Source organism: Orcinus orca, chromosome 13 (genome assembly GCF_937001465.1).
Source record: "Orcinus orca chromosome 13, mOrcOrc1.1, whole genome shotgun sequence".
Taxonomy (NCBI): domain Eukaryota; kingdom Metazoa; phylum Chordata; class Mammalia; order Artiodactyla; family Delphinidae; genus Orcinus; species Orcinus orca.
Window position 1 is genome coordinate 69,045,468 of NC_064571.1, and position 20,043 is coordinate 69,065,510.

The window sequence follows — 20,043 nt, forward strand, 5'->3', positions numbered from 1 at the left end:
AGAAGATATACTATGGATAGGATGACTTTACAGTGTAAAAATATCCATTTAATCTCTAAATTCAACGTTATACCAACCAAAATTCCATCAGGAACTCAAATTTTAAGGAACTTCCATAAAGTTACAAAATAGATAAGGAAAAATAAAATTTTAAATAGTTAAATCAATTTTGAAAAACAAGAACAGAGAGAGGAAACCTACCCTGCCAGATATTACGTCATTACTACATAGTGATAAAAATAGTATGCTACTAGTACAGAAACAAATGGAACAGCCACACAGAATAGAACCCTCAGAAGCAGACCCCTGGGACCTCAATATATGTAAATGTGGGGCTGCAAATCAGTGAGAAAAATATAAATTATTTAGAAGATGGTTTGGGGGAAACTAGATTAGTTTAAGAAGAAAAAATAGAGTTGGATGCCCCATGTCTACCATATTCAAAGTGAACTCCAGATTGATTAAAGATCTACATTTGAAAAGTAGGTACAATGTAGGAGAAAATCTGTATGAATCAGGGGTAGGGATTTACTTCATAAAACAAGACGGCAAAAGTGCAAACCTTAAAACAAAAGACTAGGTGATTTGACTATATCACAGTGAAGGTTTCTCTTCAATGAAAAATACCATGGAAAAAATTAACAGGCAGCTGACAAATTGGGAGAAGATAGATATTCAAAAGCAGCTAGGGATTCATATCTAAAATATGTAAGTAACTTTTGCATATCAACAAAAAGAAGTCAGAGAATCCAATATAAAAGTGAGAAAAGGATAGGAATAGGTGATTCACAGAAGGGAAAGCCAGGATAGCAAGCACACAGAAGAGATGCTCAAACTCACTAGTAATGAGAGAAAGGAAAGACAGACAGTGTGATACTGCTGATAGCCACTGGTTTGCTGGTATATATCTTAAAAACAGCTGGGAGTTGAGGGAGAGTCCTAATTTGTAGTGTTTGTCAGTTTCCATGGTACAGATACTCTCACCCCTGCTGATTTCAAGCTACCAGTGTGAAGTCACTGAACAAGAAATTGGGAAGAAATGTGCTCAGTCAGCTCTCATGAGTCAACTCCAACGCACCACTATTTACCCATCAACCTGGCAAAAGTCAGAAAGATAATCCCCAGTACTGGCAAAGATTTGGGGAAATGGGAATCCTCATGCACTGCTGATGAGAATTTAAACTGCTAAATACATTCTGTAGAGCAATTTGGTAACATTTAGTAAAACAAACAAAAAATTATCAGCATTTTTTATAACTCAGCAATCGCCTTCATAGATATGCCTCAAAGGAACCATTACAAGCGTCCTATAGGAGCTTCCAGGAAGCCAGTTTCTCATTTACTAGGTGATCTCTTCCAGTCCCTGGCTTTAAATACCATCTCTATTTTCATGATTCCAAAATGTCTGTCTCCAGCCCTGAACTTCAGACATATATTCATTTGTCTACTCAACATCTAATCTAGAGTATGCTCTAGATTAATAGACATCTGTTAATAGGCATCTCAAATATAACATGTTCAAAATAGAACCCTTACCCATAACCTTTTAAAAGAAGAAGCTCCAGGAGGACACAAGTTTTCGTCTATTTCTGTCACTGCTATATCCTCAGTAACTAGAACATATCTAGTATCGGGCCCATAGTAAAAATTTAATAAATATTTGTTGATTGAATGGGCCTGGTCCTTTAAGATTTCAGTCTCAGTAAAGGTAGATTATTATGTCCAAAGAATTTAGAAATCACAGAAGTTGTCTTTGTATCACATGCATGCACACACTCTAAAGTGGGAGGCATTCATACATCACTAAAGCTACATCAAGTTGTCTTTCCAGCAGCTGTTTACAAAACCAATACAACTTCATCTCTGTTCACTGGAAATCATCAGCTGCTATAATAACATCTTGATTAGGGGTTGAGAGAATGTCAGACCCACTGGAACTTCCTGAGAGTGGGTAGAGAGCAGCTTGCACCTTGTCAACAATGGATCAAATGACTCACCTAACAAAGAAAGCCATTGACAGACCAATTAGCTGGTACTGAGTCATGAGAAAGTCTCCTTTGTGACAGAAACAGCATTGATAATAAGATCGGTTCTGACATTCCATACCTAACCATATTTGCAACAGCAGGGAACAGTTAAAGTAAAAATAAATGTGAATTGCTTTCTTAGATTCACACGGGGTTCAACCCAAGAAGAAGTTATAGTCTATCTTTTCAAGGCCCATCAAAATATATCAGGCAATATCTTTACCATCATCAAGGTAATCACAACCCTAATGCACTACTGAGGAAAAGCCACCTGAGTTTCTAACGAGGGAAAAACGAAGGAATCTGTCAGCACTCTGCAAAACGGAAACCCCGCCTAACCTTTATGTCCCATATCTGATATACTCTCTTAAGGAAAGCCTGAAACAAAAGCATATTTTAAAATTCGAGCATTTTAAAGTGAAATTAAGCACCTAAAATAGTTACCTTGAGTCTTAGCCTTTATCAATTCAATTTCTGTAGATTTTTTTAAAATAGCAAATGATTTTTATAAATGATTTCTCCACAGACAGCTTAGGTTTTATATTTAATATGTGCTCAATAATGACCTGCATTCAGAATGGAGCTGAGGCAAGTTTTACAGATGCCCTTAGGGGTTGGAAACCTACTCTTTCTGCGTTTCACATCACACTTCATCAACCACTTTGCCGCATAACAGTAACGCGGCAACCACTTGGCTATTACGTAGTAATGTAAGAATATATTAATTTTTTGGATATGTGCCCATTGCACAAAAGCACAGTGCCAGCAAAAAAAAAAACCCAGCCACTCAGCTTTCTTGGGTGCTGTCCATCCAACAAGGTGCTGATGTTTCTCCAGCTTCACCCATGCCCTAACTCAGAATTCAAAGCAGGGAGTCTCTCAAGGTTCAGCTTATCAAGTGAGGCAGCACACACCTGCTAAGGAGCTGCATTTCACCAATTTAGAGGAATCGTTGCGAGTAACAATAGCCTAGCATCTTTGCAAGCAATGGCCAGAGACATCATGGACACTGTGTGTCTCTGTTGCAAAGACTACTGGCCACGCTCAGATCTCTGATGCATCTGAGATCGGGCACCTCCTAGCACACTGGTCCACACGGTCCTCAGCTCCTGCCATCCAAAGAGGCCCAAGAAAAGAGGTGCGACCTGTGAGGGGAGCTCCTGGTCCTCCTTTGTCAAGCATGTACTAAATAATTCTAAGTATCATAAATGCCATTAGATACTGCCCTGTCCTCAGGGAGCTTATAGCCTAACCGAGAGGAAAAAAATTAAAATTCTCCAAAAAATGGGAAGCAGGATAGAATCCCGGGCTTTGAAGTCAGACATATAGGGTTTGCCTGGAACCGAGAGTGTTCCCGGGTTACGGCACTTTCAGTTTTAAAACAAAAACAGTGCCAGGGTTACCGGAATAAGTTGGTCACCCTACAGACAGATGAAAGTTCAAGTTTAATTACCTTTGGGACCTTAACAAATAAAATAACTTCTCAAAGACTCGGATTCCTCATTTATAAAATGGGTATCAGCGTAGTACTACCGTACCACATATTTCTTCTAAGAATTCAATAAGCTATTGTATAAAGAGAACTAAGCACAGTGCCTACTATTGAATAGTTGATCAATAAGTGTTAATTCTGTATATACGATCAATAATACAAGATAGCATATAATGAAAGACTGAATTAGATGTTTGTGGAACTAAAAACAATGGGATAAGAGATAATTGGATCATTAAGAAAAAGTTCCATAGTGATAGAATCAACAGAAAAAATATAGATTGCCCAATTCAGTTTGAATGTCAGATAAACAACAAGTAATTTTTTTAAGTATAAGTATGTACTTTACTTTTAAAAGTTATTTGTTATTTATCTGAAATTCAAATTTAACTGTCTATCTAGGTATTTTATTTGCTTAAAATGGCAACCCTACATAGAGGAGGTAGAACTCAGTTCGTCCTTTAGAGGAAGAGGGAAGAAAGAAATGCCAGGCAGAGGGATACCCATGAGCTGCAGCAGACCAAAGACAGGAGCAATGCATGGGATGCCTTGTAAGTTTTTAGAGCAAACACTTTGAGATCCAGGCTTAAGAGCCTAGATTTAATGCAGAATATATGGGAGAGTTAGAGGTAAGGTGCAGGGTCCTGGGATAAGGTGAGAATCCAAAGGAAGAGATGCTTCACAGAAAGAATGAATGAGACATTATGAAGGAAAAGAGTGGATTCCATATTTTGAAACCAAGCCACTCTGAGAGGGACTTTGTAGCCAAGGAGATCAAGTATGTGGCTATCATTATAGTTAGGTAAGTGGCCTGAATTCAGCCACGTCACTCCTGGTGGCAGCAGGAATGGGGGGGAAAAAGGGGTTGGATGCAGAGAGATATTATGAAGGAAGGCTATATGGAGAAGGCAGTAATTAAAATTCTAATGTGAATGTGTACTTTCGCTATAAAAACTTTTTTGAATCCCTACAGGATCATTATTGGTGACCTAAATAAACAATTATGTATAACTCTAGAGAGGCATCTTGAGATAAGTTAATTCAGACCAAGAAAAAAAAAAAATAGGGCATTTAATGCCCTCTTTGCTCTTCCCTTAGTAGTAAGAGGAGATTAAAGCTATGGGATTCATACATTTCCCTCCTCGCTTTCCCCCCTCCTCGGAGACTCCACAGGGTTCTCCTGCCCGCCAAAAATGACAGAGCCCTTCAAAGAGAGTGAGTTCAATGCAGCCAGGCAGTGAGGGGACTGGGAAACTCAGGGCAACTTCCCTTGGGGTCTGTGTTACTATTTTGGACCTCCCAAGCAAGTTACTTTTTCCTGATATGTGTACATGAAATTCTACTCTTGTAGCAAATGAAAAAGGTACAGACCCATTTGGTAGCTTTTCCCCAGAAGGGCAGTGCTTCTCCTTAGAAACACTCCCTGGCATGAGCCTGTAACTCTGATTCAAAGAAGCAAAGGGTTCAGAATATCTGCCTTGAGGTATATGTGAAACCAAAACCCAATGATCCTAAAAGAACCAGACCCCAAAGATCTGCTTAGAAACTCAGCTCTAAGCATTTTATCAGCTTCTGATTGCTCACACTGACATTCTTTTTATTTTTTGAATTTTTGAATTTTATTTTATTTATTTTTTATACAGCAGGTTCTTATTAGTTATCTATTTTATACATATTAGTGTATATATGTCAATCCCAATCTCCCAGTTCATCCCACCACCACCACCACCACCACCACCACTTTCCCCCCTTGGTGTCCATACACACTGACATTCTTCAAGGTCATTTCCCACCTCTGCCAAGCGTGATAAAGCCCACCCCTTCCAGACTGCCCTCTGCATCCTTGTGCATGACATTTCTTATGCTTACACTTTGCATCCAGTCAATCTCTATCTTTCCAAATCCTGCTACTCTTCCAGAGCCTTCCTACATCTCACCTCTTCCGTGGAGAGCTGGCTCCCTATCTACTCCAAACTACTACTCCTAATTTCTCCCTTTCACTTAAGGAAGGACACATATTAAAACCCAACTGTGGGCTTCCCTGGTGGTGCAGTGGTTGAGAGTCCGCCTGCTGATGCAGGGGACATGGGTTCGTGCCCCGGTCTGGGAAGATCCCACGTGCCGCGGAGCAGCTGGGCCCGTGAGCCATGGCCGCTGAGCCTGCGCGTCCGGAGCCTGTGCTCCGCAACGGGAGAGGCCACAACAGTGGGAGGCCCGCGTACCGCAAAAAAAAAAGAAAAAAAAACTGTAAACTATTTTGTATTAGTTGCTTATATGGAGGCATTTTGTTCAGCCTTCCCAGTGAGGTCTGTAGATTCCATGAGGGCAGGAATTATTTCTTTTTGCCTAAAAGCACAAATACCTACTTTCTGTATTAAATTTTAAAAATTAAAGTCATAACAAATGTATCACACTAATGCAAGATGTGAGCAGAAACTGTGAGGGGCTTGAGAGGCTTATAGGAATTCTCTATACTGTATGCTCAATTTTCTATGAACTTAAAACTGCTCTTCAAAATTGAAGTCTACTAATTAAGAAATGTTTAATTTAATATCTTTTCCCAAATCCTGAGTTCCATTCTCTCTTTCAAGAAACAGAAAGAAGCAAAGAGAGACAGGGGCAAAGAAGACATTTAAAAGATAGACCTACATATAAAAGTCAATTGCTTTCCTATATATTAACAATGAACAAATGGATTCAACATTAGAAACACAACACCATAAACACTAGCACAAAAAAAAAAATCTATATGAGGAAAACTAGAAAATTCTGATAAAAGAAAGAAGATCTAAATAAATATAGAGGTATTCCATGTTCATGGATAGGAAGACTCAATATTATTAAGATGTCAGTTCTTCCCAACTTGATCTATACATTCAATGCATTTCCAATCAAAATCCCAGTAAATTATCTTGTGGATAAGAACAAACTGATTCTAAAGCTTGTATCGAAAGGCAAAAGGCCCAGAATAATCAACCCAATATTGAAGAAGAACAAAGTCACAGGACTGACAAGACTCAATGTAAAGATTTAACCATAACACTATAGTAATCAAGACAATGTGGTATTGGCAAAAGAAAAGACAAATAGATAAATGAAACAGAATAGAAAGCCCAAAAATATACCCACACAAATAGAGTCAACCAATCATTGAAAAAGGAACAAAGGCAATTCAATGTAAAAAGGATAGTGTTTTCAACAAATTGTGCTGGAACAACTGGACATCCACATGCAAAAAAATTAATCTAGACACAAATCTTACACCTTAAACAAAAATTAACTCCATATAGATCATAGACATAAATGTAAAATGCAAAACTGTAAAACTTCTAGAAGATAATAATAGGAGAAAATCTAGGTGACCTTGCATTTGGTCATAACTTTTTACATACAACATCAAATACACAATTCATGGAAGAAAAAATTAACAAATTGGACCTTATTAGAATTAAAACCTTCTGCTATGCAAAAGATCCTGTTAAGAGAATGAAAAGGCATCCATAGACAGGGAGAAAATTTTTGCAAAACACATATCTGATGAAGGACTTGTACCCAAAATATACAAGAACTCCTAAAACACACCAATAAGAAATCAACCCAACTAGAAAAATGGGCAAAATATCTGAATAGCCTTGACCACAGAAAATACACATACAGATGGCAAGCAAGCACATGAAAAGATGCCCAACATTGTAAGCTATTAGGGAAGTGTAAATTAAAATGAGATATCACTACAAACCCATTAGAATGCTAAAACCCTACACAATGACAGTACCAAATTCTGGCAAGAATTTGGAACAACCAGAACTCTCATTCATTCATTGTCGATAGGATTGAAAAATGGTACAGCCACTTTAAAACACAGTTTAACAGTTTCTTACAAAGCTGAGTATAGTCTTACCACATGATCCAGCGATCTCATTCCTAGGTGATTTGAAAACATTATGTCCATACAACACATGCACATAAATGTGTATAGCAGCTTTATTCATAATTACAAAAAGATTGGACACAACTAAGACATCCTTCAATAAGCGAATGGATAAACAGATTGTGGTACATCTATACAATGGAATATTATTCAGCAATAAAATGTAATGAGCTATCAAGCCATGAAAAGACTTGGGGGGAATCTTAAATATATATTGTTAAGTGAAAGAAGCCAGTCTGAAAAATCTACAATACTGTATGATTCCAACCATAGGACATTCTGGAAGAGGCAAAACTGGAGACAGTAAAAAGATCATTGGTTGCCAGGGGCTGGGGAGGGAGGGAGGAAAGGACAAATATATGCAGCATGGGGATTTTTAAGGGCAGTGGAATTATTTTTTATGATATTATAATGATGAATACACAACATTATGCGCTTGTCAAAACTCATAGTCTGTACAACACAAAGAATGAACTCTAATGTAAACTATGGACTTTAGTTAAAAATAGTGTATCAATACTGGCTTATCAATTGTAAAAAGGAAAAAACTAAAAGGTGGATTGTGAAGCATTTTTAATTTATTCAGGTTTTTAAGCACTGAACTGACTTTCTGACTTTTTGATGCTATTGGGTAGGAAAGGATGCATTTATGTAAAACATACATAAATTGCCTCACAGTCTATGTCCAGTTACTGAAACCCGTGTTAATTTGTCCAAAATAATAGTATGGTTTGTCCAGCATGCTCACCTGTGCCTTAGCAGAAATGAGACTTCACCAGAGGCCTAGGCGGGCACAAGATTCATTTTATGATGAAACTTACCCAAGTCATGTCACGGTCTTCTTAATGTCATCCAGAAAAATTTTTTTTCAATTTCTCATGGGTCTTCCTCAGCAAGAGCACAAATTGTTTAGAGTGTTGGCTGGGAGTGTATGGAAACAGGTGTATTCATAATGGGCTCCCTTGGGCCCATATGCAGATTCCAGCTAGAGAAATCCTGGGTGGTGGTGGCAGGCTTTGACTTGCCTCCCTGGGGTGGAGCCCTCCTTTAAGTGTACTAGCCTGCTTCTCTACAGGCAGCAAATACACAATAATGACATTGCCTGTGGTGCTATGGTTACCAGATTTAAAGGGCCAGAGGCCATTAGCTATGACCCTTAACCTACCTCTTACGCTCCGGCAGCAATGGCAGAGGAGGAGGAATCGTTAATGGGGCCTGGCCCTTCACTTCATGGCAAGGAAGAAGCCTGGGAAGCTGAAGATACTCTCCCAAAGAGAGATGGGGGAACCAATACCCCGACTCATTCTTCTCCCTCCCTCCAAGTTCCTGCCAATGCCTCTCAAAGGTGGGAGCCCTAGGGCCCTGCCCACCCCCCAGGGTGCCGAGGCTTGGCAGTGGGCCTAGAAGGAGCAAACAGAAGATATTCAGAAGAACCTGCAATTTCATACTTCCCCCTTTTAGAATCATAGGCTTATCATCTGGACTGAACCGCCTCAGAACTTCAACACATGTTCTTGTTCCACCAACAAGCATTAGCTCTGCTTTCTAATATAAAGAGAACATTTTGAACAGAAATTTGAATATATTTTGTCATGATTTCTGATGATAAGACATTGTGTTGACTTTTTACACTGCAGCCCCAGATAAGCAATAATGTGGAAGAGCATCCCATAATGATCCCATGGTCTGTTCTTGAGAATTTACTGATACCTGGCTGCCTGTAAGTATTGGAGCCAGTACAGATTTCACAGTTACTGACTCATGTGTGCAAAAACGTAATTTTCTCTATTCTCCTATAATTGAGTGTAATTTCAATTTATAATTGAGAAAATTTAGTCACTCTCAGAGAAATTCATTTGAATTCAGTCATTTCTTAGTCAATTCAAGTTTATAATTCAGTCACAATTAGGTTGAAAACGTCCTCTCTTTTATCCTCCCTGCCCTCTCCTCTTCCCTGGAACTGAGCTCAGCTCTCAAGGGCTTATCCTAGGAGCCCACTTCTTGGTCTTAATCTGTGCTGTCTGGTTCTGGGTGTAGCAGATGACACATGCTCCCTTGGGGGGTCTGCAGGACACAAGGGGGTTCCCATTAATTCTCTCCATTAAGAGGGCAGCTCTGTCCTCACCTGGTTTTCATACTTCATCCTGGGCCAACCCCCTGGTTCTCTCTCTTTCTCAGCTAAATTTTCTCTACACAGAAACCTTCAGGACATTGTGAGTGTCCTCTTATGCCACTCTGACCTGTGGGACACTGGGTCTGGCCAGTCTTCTATCCTCTTGTACCTAGACATGCCACACCACCATTCCTACTCACCACATCAAGAGGACCTGAGGCACTTCTCCCCGAGGCTTGCTGGCTTGCTCTCTCCCCAGCCTCAGGCTGTGGTCCAGGGAGGGGGCACAAGTACCTCTTCTGTCAGGAGCCTCCAGATAAGGCCTTGAGATGCACTGAAGAAATCTGATGCACATAAGTAAAGAGAAAAGCACATCCATTGACCTGTCACACCCCAGTCTGCCGCAGTATCCTCTGGTTTATTTCCATTTACTATTTTACCTTGTAAGGTAATACTAACGGTCATTAGATTAATTTTATTTCATAACTGAAATTGACCAGAAGAAATTTCTAAACACGATTGTTTCAAAAATATTTTGGGGAAATAGCTACTTGTTAGAATATATGTTTATGGCTACCCCAGCACTCTAGGACCCCAAGTCCCCCATTCCCCCACTTCTGACGACTTACTTAGATATGTAAATTACTGAAGGATGGTGATCAAATTAGTCTCCTTACTCAATAATCACACTTGTTATCCTCATAAACTTCAAAGCTCATCTCTCACTAAGTGCTTACATACACATTTTCAAGTCATCCCACTGGTTTCTCATTTTGTGACCCCAAAGAACTTAGTATAATACGTCAGCCAGTTCACTTCCATTTTGAGAGTTCTTTAAAACATTAAAACCAGTCCCAGAAATCCCTACAAGAGGCTATAAGTTACAGTCATCCATCTTGAAATGTGTCCACTGTTAGCTGTTTCTGAGACAAAGCTCAATCTAGTCAAGCCATGTCCTCCCATTTCACAGGGTCTCAACTTTAAAAATAATAACTTCCTAATAATAATAACAACAATAATAATAATTTCCTGAATATAAATTTGTCCAGGTATTTTACAAAGTATAAATTTAGCATTTCTAAACATGACGACACAGATAGAAATTACAAAGAAAAAGGCTGATAGAGTTGATCACGTAAAATGAAAACTTCTGTACCCCCCAAAATACCATAAACAAAATTAAAAGGCAAAAAGAAAACTTAAAAAAAAACACCAATGGCATTATGACAACTTATAAGACCAGTCAAAATGTTAATATCTTAAAAATTAATAAAACAAAGGTAAACACCTCATTTTTAAAAAATGAACAAAGGATGTACAAGTAATCCCTGAAAGAAAATATACAAATGACCATCAAAGTATATAATTTTTAAAATATACCAACTTTCTAATAAACTCATAAATGCAAATTAAAATGAGATGCCATTTTTCCTCTTTAAGATCAGCAGATTATTTTTTTAAAGGGTAACACCAATGTCGGCAAATTTGCAGTAAAGTAGACACGTATTCACACTGCTGCTGAGAAATGTAAACTCGTAAAATATTTCTGGAGAATAATTTCACAATTTGTACCAAAAGCCTTAACAATATTTATATTCGGGGGAGCATAACTCTCTTCTCCCTGCGTGGCTGCCCAGAGTACTTCCAAAGAGTAGGGAAAGTTGGGGGGAATAACTTTACAGTTGAACAACCTGACACACACTGCGTCAGCCAGGTCAACACCAACATCATAATCATCGACATCAAGGTCTACATCAACAGTCGTAAATCATGCTGACAGTACATATTCTTGATATGATGTAATAAAAATGGCATATTACCTCTGCGATCTTCCTCTCAAAACCCCACAGCCCTGATCTAACCATGAGAAAGACAGTCACTCCCATTCTCCCAACTCCTCAGCCCCTGACAACCATTAATCTGTTTTCTGTTTCTGTGGATCTCCCTACTTTGGATATTTCATATAAATGGAGTCATCTATGACCTTTTGTATCTAGCTTCTTTTACTTAGCATGTTTTTAAGGTTCAACCATGTTATAGCATTATCAATACTTCACTCTTTTTATGGCTAATATTCCACTGTATGGATAGATCACATTTTGTCTATCCCTTCATCAGTTGATGGACATTTGAGTTGTTTCCACCTTTATCTATAGTGATATAGCGCTATAGTGAACAGTGAATAGTGCTGCTATGAACATTCATACACAAGCTTCTGTTTAAACATATTGCTTCTATAATAAATAAAAATATGCCATTCTTAAAAAAATAATATCTCTTTTAGTCTTGTCAGGCTGCCGTAACAATATACCATAGACTTGGGTGGCTTTAACAACAGAAATTTATTTTCTCACGGTTCTGGAGACTAGAAGATCAAAGTCCCAGCTGATTGAGTTCAAGTATTTTAATCATCACCTGCCTTAGTTGTTCTTCAGGGTCAGCCTTGGATAATTAATCTCTCTTAAACATTATTATAAATACTTGGCAGTTTGGGGGAAGGCTATTTTTGTCTTCGTAATCCCAAATTTATACAAGGAATGCATTCAAAAAAGTTGGGAGTGAGCAGGAATGAAATTTCCCAGGTAAGGTTATAAGCGGGGGTTGGTGTTCCATCCCCTAGTCAGCCCAGACAAGCCGTTCTTATGGATGTAAATGTTAACAAAAGAACTGAATCTGCTATCTACTCTTCAATCCAAGGGCAATTTTGCGGAACGCTCAGAAAATGTTATAGTATTTAAATATAAGGAAAAATGCACGGTGTTGGCTATGACGTTACAAAGGCTCTTTAGCTAGTCTCTCTTCTTGCTTTGCAAACCCTGGGAAATCCTGAGGCTCAATTCTCACCCGCTTCCACCATGAATTCACATCATCACCTGGTGTCTTTCCCCAAATGTGACACATACGCAAAACCAAAAATAACAAGAGTCAAGAGTCTATTTTGAGAAGTTCGTACAACTAACAACCAAGATCTTTCCAAAGCCCAGGGTACATCTGTTTAAAGGTAAATATACAGAAGTCAAGAAATTAGATTCTGTTGTTATTTCCCTACTGGGAATTAGCAAGTGGTCCCTCCGTTTATATGGATGTTAAAACAATTTTTCCGTGGGTCTTTCTGATAACATGTGAGCAGTGATCTAACAGCTAGGGAAGAATTCTTGATTAATTCCTCCCCAGTGTGCTGTGTTCTGACTCCAAGGCCAGGAGCCCTTCCCCTGCACCATCTTATCTTCCCCATGTTAAGGGTGCAGAGACTGAGACCTGGAGGTCAACGGCAACGAGCTAAGGATTTTTCTTGGGCTTGGGGAGTGGAAGAAAGGGCAGCAGTGAAGAAAGGAGGGACTCCATTCAGCCAGTGAATCAAGGGCCTTTCAGGGCACAGCCTTCTTTACAAGCACCTCAGTGACAAGCTCCCAGAAAACCTAGGCTTAATTTAATCTTTCCTGTCTTCCTGGTGTGGGGTCTTGTCTAATAATAACATTAAATTCCATTTGTACGTGTTCAGCTTCACAACCTGCTCCTCCGGCGGCATGAGCTGCATGAGGCGTAATTAATGAAGGTATGTTAAGTGTTTGCAACGGAGCCTAGCACCCTCACGATGATAAACATCACCACCACCATCATCGTCACCATCCCTAAGTCAGTAGGATTATTCACATTTCAGTTTAGTTTTATTTATGTGCATGAATTGCCTTCACATTAAGAAGAAACAGTAAAATCTTTTTTTCGGTTTTAAAAATACTATAACTACTGCATTAAGAAAGTTGGAAGGGCATGAAGGTATTGTATAATCTGATTGATGTCTGTACTATTTGAGCTGAAATCAGATCAATATATCTGGACCAGTGGCAGTGGGAGAGTTCCATGGTACAGGGTTTGAGATCTGGGTTCCCCTAATGATCACTCGTAAGGAAGGGATGGCGATCGGACTTCTACATTATTGCTCTGAAGGAAAATACTTTGTTTGCTGTTAAGGCCAGACTCTTGCAGAACCACAATCCTAATGACAAGGGTGTTAGAGTCAGAAGGGACCCTGGAAACCATCTATGATGTGGCACAGGGATTGTGACAGCCCGGAGTTGGGCACTGGCGAAGTCCCAACAGATCTCTACTAAATCCCTTCACAAGGTATTTTACCGGAAAGCCCAGTGTATTAAACAGAGAAAAATGGAAGTGTTCAGTTAAAGCTGAGGTGTCCCTCAGACCCCTCACAGGCTCTTGAGAGCAGAATTTTAAAATTATCAACACACTTCAACCCCTCATTTTGACCCATCACAGCAGACAGCCTGAGACAGTGGAAAGATCAGAGCCTGAGAGTCAACCAGACCTGAGGTTTAAGTCCAGCTCTGCCACTTCATTAAGATGTTTGTCTCTGACACAGACACTGGCTTCTCAAATAAATCCTGTATTTCTCCATCCATCTACACCATGAGGTGGCTGTATGAGGTTATGTCTATATGCATTTCTGTGAAGGACTTTATCCTGAGAAACATCTGTCTCAGGAAAGAAGAGTTAGCAAATTAACGAACTGTGCTTTGCTTTATATGTATAGACTCGTTGCTGTTTATCTTTTTGTTAAAGTAAGAGGTTGTTGCCTCGATTATACACATCACTGTTTTTTCTCCTTAAGTGTGGTGAACGGATTGGGATTGACATACATACACTAATATGTATAAAATGGATAACTAATAAGAACCTGCTATATAAAAAAATAAATAAAATAAAATTCAAAAAAAAAAGTGTGGTGAACGCTGTAACATGGAAAACGTCTCTGATACGTTTAAGTTAATGAGGATAATACAGTGGCAGGATGATTAGCAACTATGCAAAATATATGTACAAATAGAAGAAAAGAGTGGAAAGTAATAATAAAAATTACAATGTATGTAAAATGCAAAGATGTTTATGAAATGCAAACATTTTTGCTGAAATCCACATCTCTTACTTTAAAATATCGCTGGAAATAGAAGTCTGCTTTACCAAGTAGAGACTTGAATTAATTGGTAGTTAACATAAAGCCATTTAACATATTCAGTTCCCTGGTCCCAAGCACCACTCTGGCTGCAAGCCAGCTGAGGGCCAGAGACCCAGGAGTCTGGGCTGAGCGCAGGGGTGTCAGAGTTTGGGACTTCCTGTGGGATCCAGAATTCAGGGCTAAGGGCTGTCTGAAAGTCGCCACCCAGAGACATAATTTAAACCAATGACCATCCGGCCAAGTCATCAATCCAAAGGTCCTTGTCAGAGACAGAGACAGTTTGGAAGGGCAACCTAGAGGACTTCTTTGGGCTGCAGGGCAAATCCAAAGTTGCTTCTCACAGAGCCCTCTCTCTGGTGGGGCTGGATCTGAGCAGGTGACTGAAAAGTCCAACATGTGTTGAACTGCTAACCCAAGAGAAGATTGAAATAACAGCTGTCTTATTCCCCAAAATGTAGTAAGTACGACACAGGCTTTGGAGTCAGAGAGACAAGGGTTCAAATCCCAGATCAGCTACATGCTAGTTATGTGATTTGAGCAAATTATCTAAACTCTTCAGCCTCAGTTTCCTTATCTGGAAACACGGGTGTGGCAGAGGAGACTACCGGGCCTCTAAAATTGGGGCTCCCTTTCATGGTATAGAGATGTTGCTGGAAAGTAGCTATCCTGCCAGGGACTGATTTCATTTCCCAGGACATTTCCATCTAAGTGGGGCTATGTTACAAGGCCTGGACATGAAAATGTGGGCAGAAATTATGGGTGTGTCAAAGAAGCTGAGAATCCAGTATGACTTCCCCATACTCTCTTCCCCTTCTGCCTTGGAAGTCATGTATTAAAGCTGTCAGTGTTTCAAAATGGAAGGGCCTAGATCCTCAAATCACCACTTGGAGGAGAGCTGTTTAAGACAGCAACCCAACTAAGAACTTCTACCTTGGCATTGGGTAAACAATAATAACTCTTCATGTGTTAAGTCACTGAGATTTGGGGGTTGCTTGTTACAGTAGTTAGCATACCCTACGGTAAATATCTAATTTTTAGGGAAGAATTTAATCTATTTCAATAAAACAAGTTACCTTATCATACCAAAAGAAAAAAAACCCCAAAAAACAAAACAAAAACAAACACACACAAAACAAAACTGGATAAATTCTTGCCAAATTTGGAGAGTACATTTAAGGTACTTTGATGCCAAATATAGGCTACATAGTATAGAAGACACTTATTTTGGTGGCTTCTCAGTGGCAACTCAAAGAGTTAAACAGTCAACCCCCAGAAGTACAATGAGAGGCCTGTGTAACTCCTGATTCAGACAATAAGACATACAGAATAAGAACTGGTGAAAAGACACAGGGGTTCCTAATATGATCACCAAATCAGAAGCCACTTAGAGCAGACACCTGAATGTCACGTGCTGATTTCCACAGAATTGCCTATCACGTGAGCAACTCTGGATGGATTACTCTAAGGTGTGTAACAGTAGCCAGATTAATTTTTTAATGATGGTTACTGGTTCTCCTCAGCAAAGCAGGGGAGGCAAGCTAGTGAAATGATATACGTAAAGTGCCTAACACCGTGTCTGCAACCAACCCCTAGCTCCCTTTTCCTGCTAGCTCACCACAGCCGCTGCTTGCTTATTGCCTCATCTCACATCTGGAGCAGGAAATTGTGTTGCAAAGAACATTCCTTCGGATCTGAAGGACAAACTGTGCCCTAGGCTTGGCTAGTGGAAAATTTTTCTTAGTTTTGAAGGCTCAGGAGAGCTCACTGGTGATGCTGACAGAATTTGAGAAATAAGACATTTTTTTAGGTTGCTTAAATGAACTTCAGTGTTGGCTCAGAATCAGTGCCAGATGAGAACCATCTTTTGCTGACCAATTAGTTCAGGGCCACATGAAAAAAAATGGGGTGGAACTTATTTGACATGTTGCAGGGCAATGACGATTCCTTAGTAAACAAAGGTTTACTGTACATAGTTATGTTTTGGATGTCATGGTTTGACCTATAATATGTCCAGATCTTAAAAAAAAATTTAGTGACCTTTTGAATGTGGAGCCTAGTTTTTCCCTCCTTGAGTGTGAACTGTACTTATTGATTGATTTCTTATGTTTTTGGCCGCACCACACGACATGCACGATCTTAGTTCCCCGATCAGGGATTGAACCCGCGCCCCCTGCAGTGGAAACTCGGAGTCTTAACCACTGGACCGCCAGGGAAGTCCCTTGATTGACTTCTAAAGAATAGAATGTGAAGCAAGTAAAGGTGTTTTTGGCTTCTGAAGTTAGGACAGAGTGGCCTCCTCCTTGCTCTCTCTTGGACTTTTCACTCTGGGGGAAGCCAGCTGCCATGTTGTAAGACACTCAAACAGCCCTATGGAGAGGTCCCCATGATGAGGCCCTGAGGCCTCCTGCAAACATCCAGCAAGGAACTGAGACCTTCTGTCAACAGTTATGTGAACAAGCTACCTTGGAAGCAAATCAACCAGTGCCAGTCTCTACCCTTCAAATAACTGCAAACCGGGCTGATGCCTTCACTGCAACCTCATGAGAGACCCTTAGTCAGGACAATCCAGGGAGCTGCTCCCACATTCCTGACCCACAGAAACATAACGTTTCATAATGAGATAATGTTTGCTGTTTTAAGCTGCTAAATTTGGGGGTTATTTGTTATACAACAATAGACAACTAATATAGGGACCCTTTTCCAAGACCAAGAATATTATAGCTGGGACTCTCTTAGGCACAGAGTAAAGTATACAATATTGCATTTTAGTTAGGGGCATGTATGTGTGTGTGTGTGTGTGTGTGTGTGTGTGTTTTAACACACATAAAAGGCAAAACTTAAGTGTACACCCAAGGACTTTTTACCTATGCATATACCCGTGTAACCACTACCCAGGTCAAGAGATAGAACATTTCCATTAGTCTAAGAAATTCCCTCATGCCCATATCCAGTTAATAACTTTTACCAGAGGTAGCCACTTCTCTGAGTTCTGTAACTATAGATTAGTTTTGTATATTCTTGAACTTCCTATAAATGGAATTATTCCATATATACTCTTTTATGTCTGGTTTCTTTCACTCAGTATAATAATTTTTAAGTTTATGTTGTTACGTATTTCAATAGTTTGTTCCTTTTATTGCTAGGAAGTATTCCACTGCCCAATTTATTTATTTCCCTATTGACAAACGTTTGGATTGTTTCCAATTTGAGGCTATTATGAATAAAGCTAGGGCTTCCCTGGTGGCGCAGTGGTTGAGAGTCCGCCTGCCGATGCAGGGGACACAGGTTTGTGCCCCGGTCTGGGAAGATCCCACATGCCGCGGAGCGGCTGGGCCCGTGAGCCATGGCCGGCTGAGCCTGTGCGTCTGGAGCCTGTGCTCTGCAACACGAGAGGCCACAACAGTGAGAGGCCCGCATACAGAAAAAATTAAAAATAAAAAATTTTTTTAAATAAAGCTAATATGAATGTTCTTGTACCAGTCCCTTTTGTGGACCTAGGCATTCAATAGTCTTGGGTAAATCCTTAGGAGTAGAATTGATGGGTCAGAAGGTGGGTGTATGTTTAACTGTTAAACAGTTTTCCAAAGTAGTTGGTCACTTTTACATTCCCACTGAAAGTAATGCTTCTTTTTTTTTAATTTGAAGCCACACCAGTTTGAAAAGAAAGAAAAACAAAAGCGAGTCTTAATGAAAAATGAGAGGCAGTGAATAAAGAGCTTCCTAAATTATTTGGAATAGTCAAGAAAACCAGTCTATAAGGCACAGAGCTATCTGACAGCTGATCCTCCGGGCAAATACTTTTATTTTGATTATTGGTTTGGAAATAATTTTAGTCACTTAGATCAAAAGTTTTCACAAAGATGATTCAAGCAGGGGCCAAAATCCCAAGAGGAGAAGAACTTACATAAAGAACCCTTCAGATGAGCTTTGCACTGTGTTAAATGGAAGAGAGAAGAATCTTCCCACATGGTGTGCTTGTTTACTGGGCCAGCCCAGGCTGTGACAAATGAAACAACTTTTTGATGCCTAACGCAGTTCGCCCTCAGGCACTGAGTCAGCTTTGTGTTTCCCATGAGTCCTGCTTCAAATAAACAGATAGGAGAACTTGATTAATTAAGCACTCTGGGGCACAGGACTGTGATAGGCCCCAGGCTCAGCACACAGGCTGGTAGCCGGTCTGCAGCTTGCTCCCGGCAGAAGAGGGATCCCCAAGTCCTAAAACCCACAGTGTTATTTTCGTTGGTTGTATGGGGCTCAGCGAGAGAAAATGAAAACTGTAAAGCCGGAATATAAGTCCGTTCTCAGCAACTTCAGGAGATGCTCGATGCAATCTTTTTTCTATTAGGAAAATTAAACATTGTCAATGAGCTAAATAACCAAAAATATGAAATGGTTAAATCAAAGCCTCTCTTCCTCCTGCAGTTGGTGGGAATTATTGTGTGTTTAAGAACAGAGAAATGACACGATGAGGCCTTAGAAAAGTCCTGAGGCATCAGTGTGCCGAGCAGAGAGCCATCTGCACAGACGTAGAATGGCAAAAACCCGATCTGGGGCTCTAAGCCATCTGTAGGCAGTTATTCCCAGACAATTCAGGAAACGACTGGGACTTGGTCCTGGACAAACTAATGAATTTTCTCACGACTTTTATTACAAGTGACTTAGATGCCAAGGGGAAAGGAATAAGGAATACCTTTTTTTTTTTCTTGAGTACCTACCTCTTACCAAGCACCACACCAAGCACTTGCCTAGCATTAGCTGACAATTGACTTAATCCCCCCAACAACTCCGCGAAGTAGATATCACTATCCCCATTTCAAAGGTGAGCTCTGCCCCAGGGAAGTTAAATCACTTGTGGAAATTCCCCCAACTAAAAGGAGAAGAGCTCAGTATTTAAACTCAAGTCTTCCAACTTCAAACCCCTGCTCTAGACTTTACTGACAGCAAAGAAAGTTTTAAAGGAGGTTTTCTTGTTTTTTTGGGGTTTTTTTTTGCGGTACGCGGGCCTCTCACTGTTGTGGCCTCTCCCGTTACGGAGCACAGGCTCCGGACGCGAAGGCTCAGCGGCCATGGCTCACGGGCCCAGCCGCTCCGCGGCATGTGGGATCTTCCCAGACCGGGGCACGAACCCGTGTCCCCTGCAACGGCAGGCGGACTCTCAACCACTGTGCCACCAGGGAAGCCCTAAAGGAGGTTTTAAATGGGCAGCTGCGACCTTAGCCATGGGCAAGAGCACCAGGCTCAGACTGAGTATAGAAGCTGGGCTTGAAAAGGAAAACACATTTTTCCCTTAAGTTCTACTCCTAATGGCTCTCCACTGCCCAGGTTTAGCTTATTTTCCTATGAGGAAGGTTTAGTAAAAAGGCTTTTCCTGTGAGAGCATTGTCTCCCCGAGCCCCTATAGTCCACAGGGACCAGCCCTAAGCTTTATATGATGGAGAGTTTTTCCTGCTTTCCCCTCCAAGGCTCCCTGCGATCGACCTCCCTTTTCTAGTGTAGAGGAAAGCCTTC

General features: G+C 40.3%; 1 protein-coding gene across 1 annotated transcript in view; it reads right to left on the minus strand.

Moving 5' to 3' along the window:
* Nucleotides 1-8,500, minus strand: part of CLIP4 (CAP-Gly domain containing linker protein family member 4) — a 73,973-nt gene extending 65,473 nt beyond the window's left edge. The window contains exon 1 of the mRNA XM_049696322.1: nucleotides 8,272-8,500. The gene's annotated coding sequence lies outside the window, so the exon portion shown is untranslated. The remainder of the gene's footprint in view (nucleotides 1-8,271) is intronic.
* Between the last annotated feature and the right edge of the window lie 11,543 nt (nucleotides 8,501-20,043).